Source organism: Ambystoma mexicanum, chromosome 13 (assembly GCF_040938575.1).
Source record: "Ambystoma mexicanum isolate Mex_15411 chromosome 13, UKY_AmexF1_1, whole genome shotgun sequence".
NCBI classification, from domain to species: domain Eukaryota; kingdom Metazoa; phylum Chordata; class Amphibia; order Caudata; family Ambystomatidae; genus Ambystoma; species Ambystoma mexicanum.
In genome coordinates, this window is record NC_090938.1 from 342,857,647 (window position 1) to 342,867,837 (window position 10,191).

Consider the following 10,191-nt stretch of genomic DNA (forward strand, 5'->3'; position numbering starts at 1 on the left):
AAATAAAATCCAGCTAAAAATGATCTCATTAACCCATAAGGCCTTAAATAATGCTGCTCCTAGCTACTTGATGGACAAAATAAAAAGAAAAACTTCCAATAGACCCATGAGACTCGCCAACTCCAATTGTTTGGCAGTACCTAGATTCAGACTTGCCAAAATTGGTGGCGTTTGCTTCCCTGTGAAAGCTGCTAACCTGTGGAACGCCCTGCCACCTAACCTTAGAGCTGACCAACCCTTCCCCCATTTCAGAAGGAACCTTATCAAACACATTATCGCCAACAATGACTTAACACCCGAACACTCACAAGCGTAGTCCTACCTAATGCACCCCGACGCGACATCAACCTTTATGTTTATTACTGCTAATCATGTATATTGTTAACTGTACATTCATGTAAATACGGCAACTCTTTATCTGTACATTCTAGTAATTTGTGTAATATGGCGTAATATTGTAAATTCATTTATATAACATTGTAACATTGTAAGCTTCGCATATACTTGTTGCTGCGCCCGGTAACCTAAGGGTCTGGTGCGCAATATAAATAAATAAACAAACAAACAAACAAACAAACAAACATTGTCTGGTTGACATACTATGTGATTTGTGTATTTTATAAAGGAAACTAAGACCACTAGAACTCACCACCCCAGAAACTCCCAATCCCACCTTTGGGGGCATTCCTGTGGACATGGGAACACAGAGGAAAGAATGAATAAAAAACTATTTGCCTTCAAGTGGAAGCTAGACCTTTGCAAAAGAACAGTTGGAGGTGGGCAAGCCACCTAGCAACATTGAGGTCCAGCTTTGATGAATACTTCCCTGAAGTAAATGCTGGCATTAATGACTGGGTGATGCAGACTTTTCTGGCAGAGGAGGTGGTGCATCATCCATTTGATGCCCAGGAAGAGCTGATTGAGGTTCGGTCGGACACTACTCTGCAATCTGAACTTAGGAACATTGCAGTGGGTGAATTTTGACTGAAGGTAATCCTGAAGAATCCTACATTGGCATGGTCTGCTATACAGTCGCTCTTACTCTTTGGGTCTTACTACTTGTGCGAAATAGGCTTTTCAGCGTTGGCTTTTTTACTGACTCCTTCATTTTTTGAATAAGGGCTGTTTCAAATGAATGTTGAAAAACCGGAAAGTGGGAGTTTTTGAAACATGGAGACAACCATGGCTACAACATTTAGACGGAGTGCTTCCATCAGTCCCAAACATCACCTGGGTGCAGGGTGAGCCTGGGTAACTGCTTTTTAACATTGTACACTACTTTGCCAGAATTTCTGGTAAACTACAATGTTAAAAGCAGTTAACACTCTTCCCCCCCCCCAAGTCTGAAACCACACTGGATTGCATTATACTTCAGCAGCACATCTGATGTGTCCACTGAAAGGTTTAAGATTAAGCTACATCCCTAACTCTATCTGGTTACCCAGAGGTAACATCTTAGCAAATTTCACTTGGGGCTGGTAAGTTTGAATTGTTGATGTTTTACTGAACTATGGCACCACACACGTCTTGCTTGGTAGGTTTTAATCGGGAAACGTCTTTACTTGTCGTTTCCCTTGAATTGGGAACTTTTTTTTGGTGGTGGTACTCCACCTTGCAGCTGTACCTTCTGTTTAGCAAGCATTTCATTCTCCCATCCTAGTTGTGTTGCTGAACGATTATAGAGTGGTGGAGTAGGGGCAGTGATGTCTTACTGGAATGCAACTCGAAGGCTTAAATCTCCTTCTTTCTTGACTTTAGTATATGCAGTGCATGCTGCCAACAACACCCGCCCCCTGCGCCATGTTGGCGACTACATGCAAATTTGCGGTCATATAACTGCCAGTGATGTCACTTCCAATATTTGCCCCCCCATCCCCCCGAAATTCATAATTCGGCTCCCCTGATAGGTAGACGCTTTATTCGCTGCGCCACTGCCCCGCTGTTGCAGTGTACTCAGGAATCAGCACTTTTGTTACGAACAAGAGGCTCATCAAGCTACGAACTCACAATGAGCAGGCATGTGCCACGGGTTGGAGACATCATGAGAAACAAAGTAGTTCTCATTTTTCCCCGAGGAAAAGTAGAAACACGCTGCAGCACTAACTACAAACACACAATTAGCTTTCGTGAGCCATGCGTAAGAAGGCACATTTTTAAATACTTTATAGAACAAAAAAAAGAAGCATTTGACCGAGCCAGCCAGGAGTCGAACCTGGAATCTTCTGCTCCGTAGGCAGACGCGTTATCCATTGCGCCACTGGCCCGCTGCTGCATTGTGAGCTGCATTCAGCCCTTTTGTTACGAACCAGAGGCTCATCATGCGGATTGAGCCATCATGAGAAACTTAAAACACGCCTACGAACTAACAATGAGCAGGCGTGTGCCACGCGTTAGAGACATCATGAGAAACAACGTAGTTCTCATTTTTTCCCGAGGAAAAGTAGAAACACGCTGCAGCACTGACTACAAACACACATGAGCTTTCGAGTGCTTTGCATGAATAGGCTCATTTTTAAATATAGAACAAAAAGGCAGCATTTGAACGAGCCAGCCAGGACTCGAACCTGGAATCTTCTGCTCCGTAGGCAGACGCGTTATCCATTGCGCCACTGGCCCGCTGCTGCACTGTGAGCTGCATTCAGCACTTTTGTTGCGACCCAGAGGCTCATCATGCGAACTGAGCCATCATGAGCAACTTAGTTCTCATTTTCACAAGGAGAGGTGGTTGAAAAAACGCCTACGAACTCACAATGAGCAGGTGTGTGCCATGTGTTAGAGACATCATGAGAAATGACGTAGTTCCCATTTTTCCTCCCGATCCCGAGTAGAGTTAGAAACTGCAACACTGACTACAAACACACAATGAGCTTCGAGTGCCTTGGGTGAGAAGGCTCATTTTTAGATACAGAACAAAAAGGCAGCATGCGAACGAGCCAGCCAGGACTCGAACCTGGAATCTTCTGCTCCGTAGGCAGACGCGTTATCCATTGCGCCACTGGCCCTCTGCTGCACTGCACGTTGGAATCAGCCCTTTTCTGAAGTAGCACTTTTGTTATGAACCAGAGGCTCATCACGCTGCTTAAGACAATGCACACCCGCCCCCCTCCCCCCCCCCCAAGCTAGAAGGCCCAGGGGCCTAAGATGGGAGGTGGGTTGCAGGGGAAGTGGACATGGGCAGCACGTCTCAGGTGCTGGCCCATTTGCACCCGTGTGCGCAGGGTAGGTCACCAGGCTCCAAAAAACAAAAGGGACCCAGACTACTGGGCGCCTGAGCAGGCTGAAGGTGGCAGGGACAAGTAGTCCACCCACTCCTGTCATACAGGAGGTCCCAGCCACGGACAGCTACATCAAAGGCCCTCCTCCCCTCCGGACGGAAGGGAGGACTCGGGGCCTTTGATCTAACAAGGAGGGGGCTGCCTGCCCTCAGGCCCCTTTGTGGGGCTATAACAGAGGAGGGCAAGGCAGCCCTCACTGCGAAGACCCTGTGAAACCAGCCCTACTGTGACAAGACCACACAGACCAAGAAGAATACAAAACCACGACTACACACTCAACCTGAGAAGATGGAGTAATGAGGCTCAAGCCTCGGTATCCAAAAATCACCGCTGATGGATAGAAATCTATCATCAAGAAGAAGAACAAGCACCCCTTCCATTGCTTCCCTTTCCCCTGCACTACTGGTACTTCCAAGGGAATGGATTCCCAGTAACCCCGCTCCACTGGTTGGGAGCATTTCCATAGCAAAGAATGGCGCAATGGAAGAAAAACGGAAGAACGGGCCTGTATTCTCCAGCAAGAGACTTTGTGAGCAGCAAGCCAGCAGCGGATGTTCGTGCTCTTCACAGGGCGAATAATTAGGAGCAGTGTGAAGCAGGAGAAGGCATGCGAGTGACACGCCCAGGGAGCAGTATCGGGCCAGCGTAAGAGCACAGCAGGCCAGGGATGGAGCGTAAAGCTGCCATCAGAATGCCAGTAGCTGATTTCCCTACTCGTTGTAAAAGCAAGTTGTCCAGAGCGCAGCGTTCATGAGCGAAGATCACCGACCGAGTGCAACAATTACTAAGTAGGAAGGGCGGAAGTCCATTCAGACTTCTTCTGAGCAGGCACAAGTACAGCAGTGACTTGGGGGCGCACAAGGCCATATGTAGTACTACAGGCGGCCGCGGAAACACAGTGAAATTTGCATCTGTCAGTGGTTTTGCCAGGACTCTGAAGTGCAGCTGCAGACAAGCCCTCCTTGGGTCGAGCAAGGCTGGAGACTGGGACGGTGTGGCACAAACTTATTCAAAAGCAAGCCAAGCACCAGCAAATTATTCTTTCTGAGTTGGCAGCAGCACAGATCGTGTCTTTTGGTTATAAGCAGGGGCCATTATTTAAGCGGCCTCTCTTTGCCAGTGCCACGGCCCGGTGGGGGACATAATGTTTGCTGCACCATTGCCCCTTTGAAGCCACAGGAGTCACGGCAGACGAGCTGCACCGTGCAGTGCAAGGCGCAGACTGGTGACGCAGCCTGCCTTGGGGGCTCACACCCTTTTAATAAACATTAGAGGGCAGTGCTGACGCTTTTGTCGCGGCAAGGCAATATCATTGCAGCCCTACCCGCATTGTGGCGTTGGCCCTTTAAGGGCACGCACGCGACGGGGTGACGTTCACTCCGTCGCGTGCGCAGTTAAATAAACGGGGCGTGCCCGGTGACATCACAACCACCGGGGAGCCCACACTAGCAGGATCGCTGTCTCCGTGTCTCTGTGTCACATGGGGTGGGGGGCTCACGGACGGCGGAGTCCGGACACCGCCAACAGTGGCGACGAGTGCCGGGATCACTTCCTGGAACAGGCGGAGACATTCGCTCGTAGCGTAGATGATCCTATGTGAGCGCTTCAGCGAATTCTGACCGCGGAGAGGGGGGAGACGCACGCGGCCGGCGGCCATTTTGATGAATAGGCCTCGGATACTCACGGCTTCATAACGAAGCGCCGGTGAGCCATCCGGACATAATTTTTGGACATTCCAGCGGCAGACAGCCACTGGAAACAGCACGTGTCAATTTTAAAATGAATCATTGACATTTTCACTGTTTTTCACCGAGTAGATGGGTGAGACTCCATTGGAAGCCTCCTGAATGCACTCGGGGTCTTCCCCCTGCTCAATTTTTGGACGCTTCATTGTCCTGCCTGCTGGCTGGAGCGGTACATCCACGAGGGGCGCATCTGGAGAGAGGCAGAATTTAGACCGTATCAGGAGGCTGCTTGCTGGTGGTGAGTTGCGGCCCATTAATCATATCATCTGGGGTGTCTGTGCGCTATCCACCATGAGTCAAGCTGCTGCTGCTGCTCCTGCTGCTCAGCCTCCGCCCGCCCTCCCGCTGAAACCACCTGGGTCCCTACAGCCAATGCCTGAGTTTGATACCTCGGGCGCTCCATCAAGCCTGGGACAGAGGTGGAAGATGTGGATGGATAGACTCGAGATGTACTTCAGGGTCACGATGGAGACGAGCGACGACAGCAAGCTGGCCACTCTCCTGTACTCTGCTGGCCCGGCAGTGCATGAGATTTTTCTGTCCCTGCAGCCAGCGGATGGGTCGTTTGCGGCGGCAAAGGATGCACTTCATAATCATTTTCTGCCAATGGCCAATGCAGAATATGAACGTTTTCTCATGGGGACGGCTCGACAGAAGGATGACGAGACTCTAGATGTATTCTACGGGCGGCTGCGGAGACTGGCGGCGCCATGTGCGTGGAACGACCCTGAAGTCATGATTCGCAATCAACTCATTCAGGGGTGCGCCTCTGGGAAACTGCGGCGCCAGATATTGCGCGAGCCGGGTATCACCCTTCCCCGCATCTTAGAACTGGGAAGATGCCACGAAGTGTCTGAACTGTGGGCGACCTGAATAGAAGCTAGTGCCCGCCCAGGCAAGGTGGAGGAGGTCTGCGCAGTCGGAAGAGGCCGTGGAGCGAGGCGCCCCATGAACACCCAGGGCCCGCGCCCGCCTGGGACTACCTCCTCGTGCCCAAAGTGTGGGTACGATCTCCCGCACCCGGCTGAATGCCCTGCGACTGGGGTGAAGTGTGGTAGGTGTGGAGGCGCGGACCATTTCGCCAGGATGTGCCGATCTGCAGCTCCCAAGGTAGTGCCTAGGGGGGCTGTTCGAGCCGGTTTCTTCCGACCCCAAAGGGCGTCCAACGTTGCTCAAGTGGACCAGGGTGACGAAGGGGCCCCTCAGGAGGGGGAGGAGGAGGAAGAGGATGATGAAAACATTTTCTTTGTGTCCAGTGTGAGCAGGCTGAAATCCCGCTCCAAGAGACAGCCCAGGTGCAATGTGCTGGTCAATGGAGACTCTATACCAATGCTAGTAGACACCGGTGCGTCCGTGAATGTGATGGCCAGACAGCACTATGATACCATGCAGGCCCCGCCCACGCTGACCGCGCCGAGAGCACGCATTTTCGCTTTCTGCGGCGACCAGCCCCTTACCTTGCACGGCGTGTTTGTGGCTGATTTTCAATATGGCGACTCACATATCCGGGCCAGGTTCTATGTCACACCGGTGAGCGACAACACACTGCTGTGCTGTGCTGCGGCCGAAGCTCTGGGAATTGCAACATTCGCATATTCAGTGTACCTAGACGACTTTCAGGTACTCCTGGCCAAACACAGCTCCCTGTTCGAAGGCATTGGACAGTTGGTGGGTGAGCCGGTCCGGCTCCACATCGATGAGTCGATCCAACCAGTGGCGCTGAAGCACCGGCGAGTTCCCTTTCATCTCAGGGATCTGGTGGATCGAGAGCTGGACAATCTTGTAGGGCTGGACATTATTGAAAAGGTTGAGGGCCCCACCCCATGGGTGTCTCCCATTGTCATCGCACGCAAGCCCAAACAGCCCGACGAGGTGAGGATCTGCGTGGACATGCGACTCCCCAATAAGGCCATAAAGAGAGAACGGCACTTGACCCCTACCATCGATGATATTATAGCGGAACTGCAAGGGGCGAGGTTCTTTTCCAAACTGGATCTGAGAGCAGGCTATCACTAGGTGGTCCTGCACCCCGAGTCCCGCTACATCACAACGTTTACCACTCATCGAGGTCTTTACTGATATAAGAGGTTGAGTTTTGGGGTGTCTTCCGCGGTGGAGGTGTTCCAAAACATCATAAGAGGAGCACTGGCTGATCTGGATGGAGTCCTTAACATCAGCAACGACATCCTGGTGTATGCCAGGTCAGAGACGGAGCATCTGGCACGCCTGGCCAAGACCTTTGAACGCCTTCGCTCGCTGGGACTCACCCTGCACAAGGACAAGTGCGAATTCCTGAAAACAACGATTGAGTTTTTTGGATTCGTATTTAGGGCGGATGGGGTGTCGCCGGACCCCCGCAAAGTGAGGGACATAAAGGAGGCGCGTGCGCCAGAAAATGTTGCGGAGGTGAGGAGCTTTTTGGGCATGGTCACTTACTGTGGCCGTTTCATCAGGAATCTGGCGTCCCGTTCAGAGCCGCTGAGATCTCTCACAAAGAAGGACACCGTCTGGCAGTGGGGCCCCCTTGAGCAGGCGGCATTCGATGATATCAGAAGTGCCTTGGCGGCGGACGACACCATGGCGTTCTTCGATCCGAGCCTGCAGACGGAGATCGTAGTGGATGCCAGCCCCTATGGCCTGGGGGCAGTGCTTACACAAGTGGGGAGTGACCAGGAGATTCGACCCATAGCATATGCCAGCAAGGCGCTCTCTGACAGCGAGCAAAGATACTCCCAGATTGAGAGGGAAGCCCTGGCGGTGCTGTGGGGTTGCAGACATTTTCACCTCTACATTCTGGGGCGCCCCGTGACTGTGGTCACGGACCACACACCGCTGTTGCCGATCATGGCGGGCTCATCATCCCGCCACCAGTGAGAATAGAGCGCTGGATGCTCGCCCTGCTCGAGTATGGAGTGTCGTTGACATATCGTCCAGGGGCTAACAACGCGGCGGACTATCTCTCTCGACACCCAAGAGGGGACTCGCAGGAGTCTACGTCAGCTGAAGATGCCGACGAACATGTCCGCCTGGTCGTGGAAACGGCAACCCCAAACTCCATGCAGGTGGAGGAGCTGGAGCTCGCGTCAAAGAGCGACGAGTGTTTTGCCATCCTGAGGGAAGCAATGCAGCAGGGCACCTGGAAGACGGTACTGGAGGCGGTGGAACGCAGGACATGTAAAGCCATAGTGGCTCTCGAGCAGTTATGGAGAGTGAGAGAAGAACTGTCATTCTCGGAGTCGGGGCTGCTACTAAGGGGTGAGAGGATCGTGGTGCCCTAGGCCAAAGTTGCACAGGTCATCGCCTTGGCGCACCAGGGCCACCAAGTGGCGCCCAAAACAAAAGCTCGCCTCCGCCAGAAGGTGGAAGCATTTGTGGCGTCTTGCGTATGGTGCCAGGCTGCGGCACCGGCCCAGCGGGAACCATCCATTGAAACGATGCCAAGAGGGACCAGGCCATGGGAAGTAGTGCACGCAGACTCCGGGTCCACGTCGAGAGGCACTCACTTCCTAGTTGTGGTGGACGAGTGGTCTCGATACCCGGAGGTCGAGTTCATAGAGTCCGTCGCATTTGAGAACGTGGTGGTGGTGCTGGAGAAGATTTTCGCCACCCATGGCCTGCCCTCCATGCTGTGCTCCGACAACGGGGCACCATTCCAAGGTGAGAGTTTTGCCGAGCTCATGAGGGAGTATGGCATTCAGCACCGGCGGGTAACCCCACTGTGGCCTCGGGCCAACAGTGAAGCAGAGCGCATGATGCGCACCCTTAACAAAGTCTTCAGGATTGCCCACGGAAAAGGCGAGTGCTTGCAGAGGGCCCTGTATGTCTTCCTGCGGGGATATCGGACCACACCTCACTCCTCAACGGGTGTAGCACCGGCGGAGGCTCACTTCCAAAGATGCCCGAGAGACGTCATACCGGAGGTGGGGGACAGAGACCCCGCCGTCATTGACAATGAACAGGTCGAGGAGGACAGATGAACAAGGACGCAGATGGAAAACATCCGGAGGGGCCTGAGACCCCCACACATCGCGCTGGGGGATGAGGTGCTGGTGAGGAATCGCCACCCACAAGGCAAGTTATCCCTCACATGTGAACCTGCCCCCCTAGATGTCGTGGCGGTGAAGGGCTCTATGGTGACAGCCTCTGATGGGACGCCGTCCGTGACTAGGAATGCTTCCTTCTTCAGGAGAATCGGCGACCCGAGAGTGGACAGCCCGGACAACCGAGAGGGTGAGGATGCCTTGGATGAAGGTGGTGGTGATAGTCCCGCCGGGGACTCTCCTACCCGAGGCAGACCAGGTCAAGAGACACCGGCCAGAGACGTTGGCAGGAGGTACCCCCTGAGAACAGGGCGTGGGAAACCTGCCCGTCTCACAGACTATGTAACGGACTGAGCTGGGGAGGCTGACCTGGGGACAATGGTCAGGCCGTGACAGGCACCCTTGGGGGATCCAGGGTGGCTGTTAATAAATGGGGGTTTTGGTATATACATAGTTGCGTGCTTTATAAATGTGTGATAGTTAGTCCCTCCTGTTTCCAATTTGTTGTTATAGAAAAGGAGGAGTGTGGCGTTGGCCCTTTAAGGGCACGCACGCGACGGGGTGACGTTCACTGCGTTGCGTGCGCAGTTAAATAAACGGGGCATGCCCGGTGACATCACAACCACCGGGGAGCCCACCCTAGCAAGATCGCTGTCTTCGTATCTCTGTGTCACGGGGGGTAGGGAGCTCACGGACGGCGGAGTCCGGACACCGCCAACACGCATCACCCCCTCCCCCAAGAAGCAGCTTAAACAAAGGCAGCAGCTAGAAAAGGTGCCCGACCCTGCCCAGGCCCACGAGTAGTAGGGGCCGAATATGGCATGTGTCTTGTGCCAGTGTAACACGCGCCACTGCATGTCACTACTACAAGTTACACGGGCCACTGGCACGTGTCACATGCCATACACCCAAAAAGGTTTCACATGCTAAATATCAGATGTGCTGCCTGTCTGCTGCTTTTTCAAATTATAATCCTCTTTTAAAAAAATAAAAATGAGAAGCTCCAATTATAACCCTTTTTTAATAAAAATAAAAATGTTACGTTCCACAGTGGATTCGATAACAAGACGTCACGAGAACTGAACCAGTTCCTTAACCATCACACCACCTTGTCTAACAGAAGGAATGCGT

At 52.8% G+C, this 10,191-nt stretch overlaps 3 non-coding genes across 3 annotated transcripts; all 3 read right to left on the reverse strand.

Annotated features, from left to right (window-relative positions):
* Positions 1-2,191: 2,191 nt before the first annotated feature.
* Positions 2,192-2,264, reverse strand: TRNAR-ACG (transfer RNA arginine (anticodon ACG)). The gene has a single exon. It is a non-coding gene; the product is annotated as a tRNA-Arg (tRNA).
* A 279-nt stretch (positions 2,265-2,543) lies between these two features.
* TRNAR-ACG (transfer RNA arginine (anticodon ACG)) lies at positions 2,544-2,616 on the reverse strand. Its single transcript has one exon. It is a non-coding gene; the product is annotated as a tRNA-Arg (tRNA).
* A 313-nt stretch (positions 2,617-2,929) lies between these two features.
* On the reverse strand, positions 2,930-3,002 carry TRNAR-ACG (transfer RNA arginine (anticodon ACG)). The gene has a single exon. It is a non-coding gene; the product is annotated as a tRNA-Arg (tRNA).
* Positions 3,003-10,191: the final 7,189 nt, after the last annotated feature.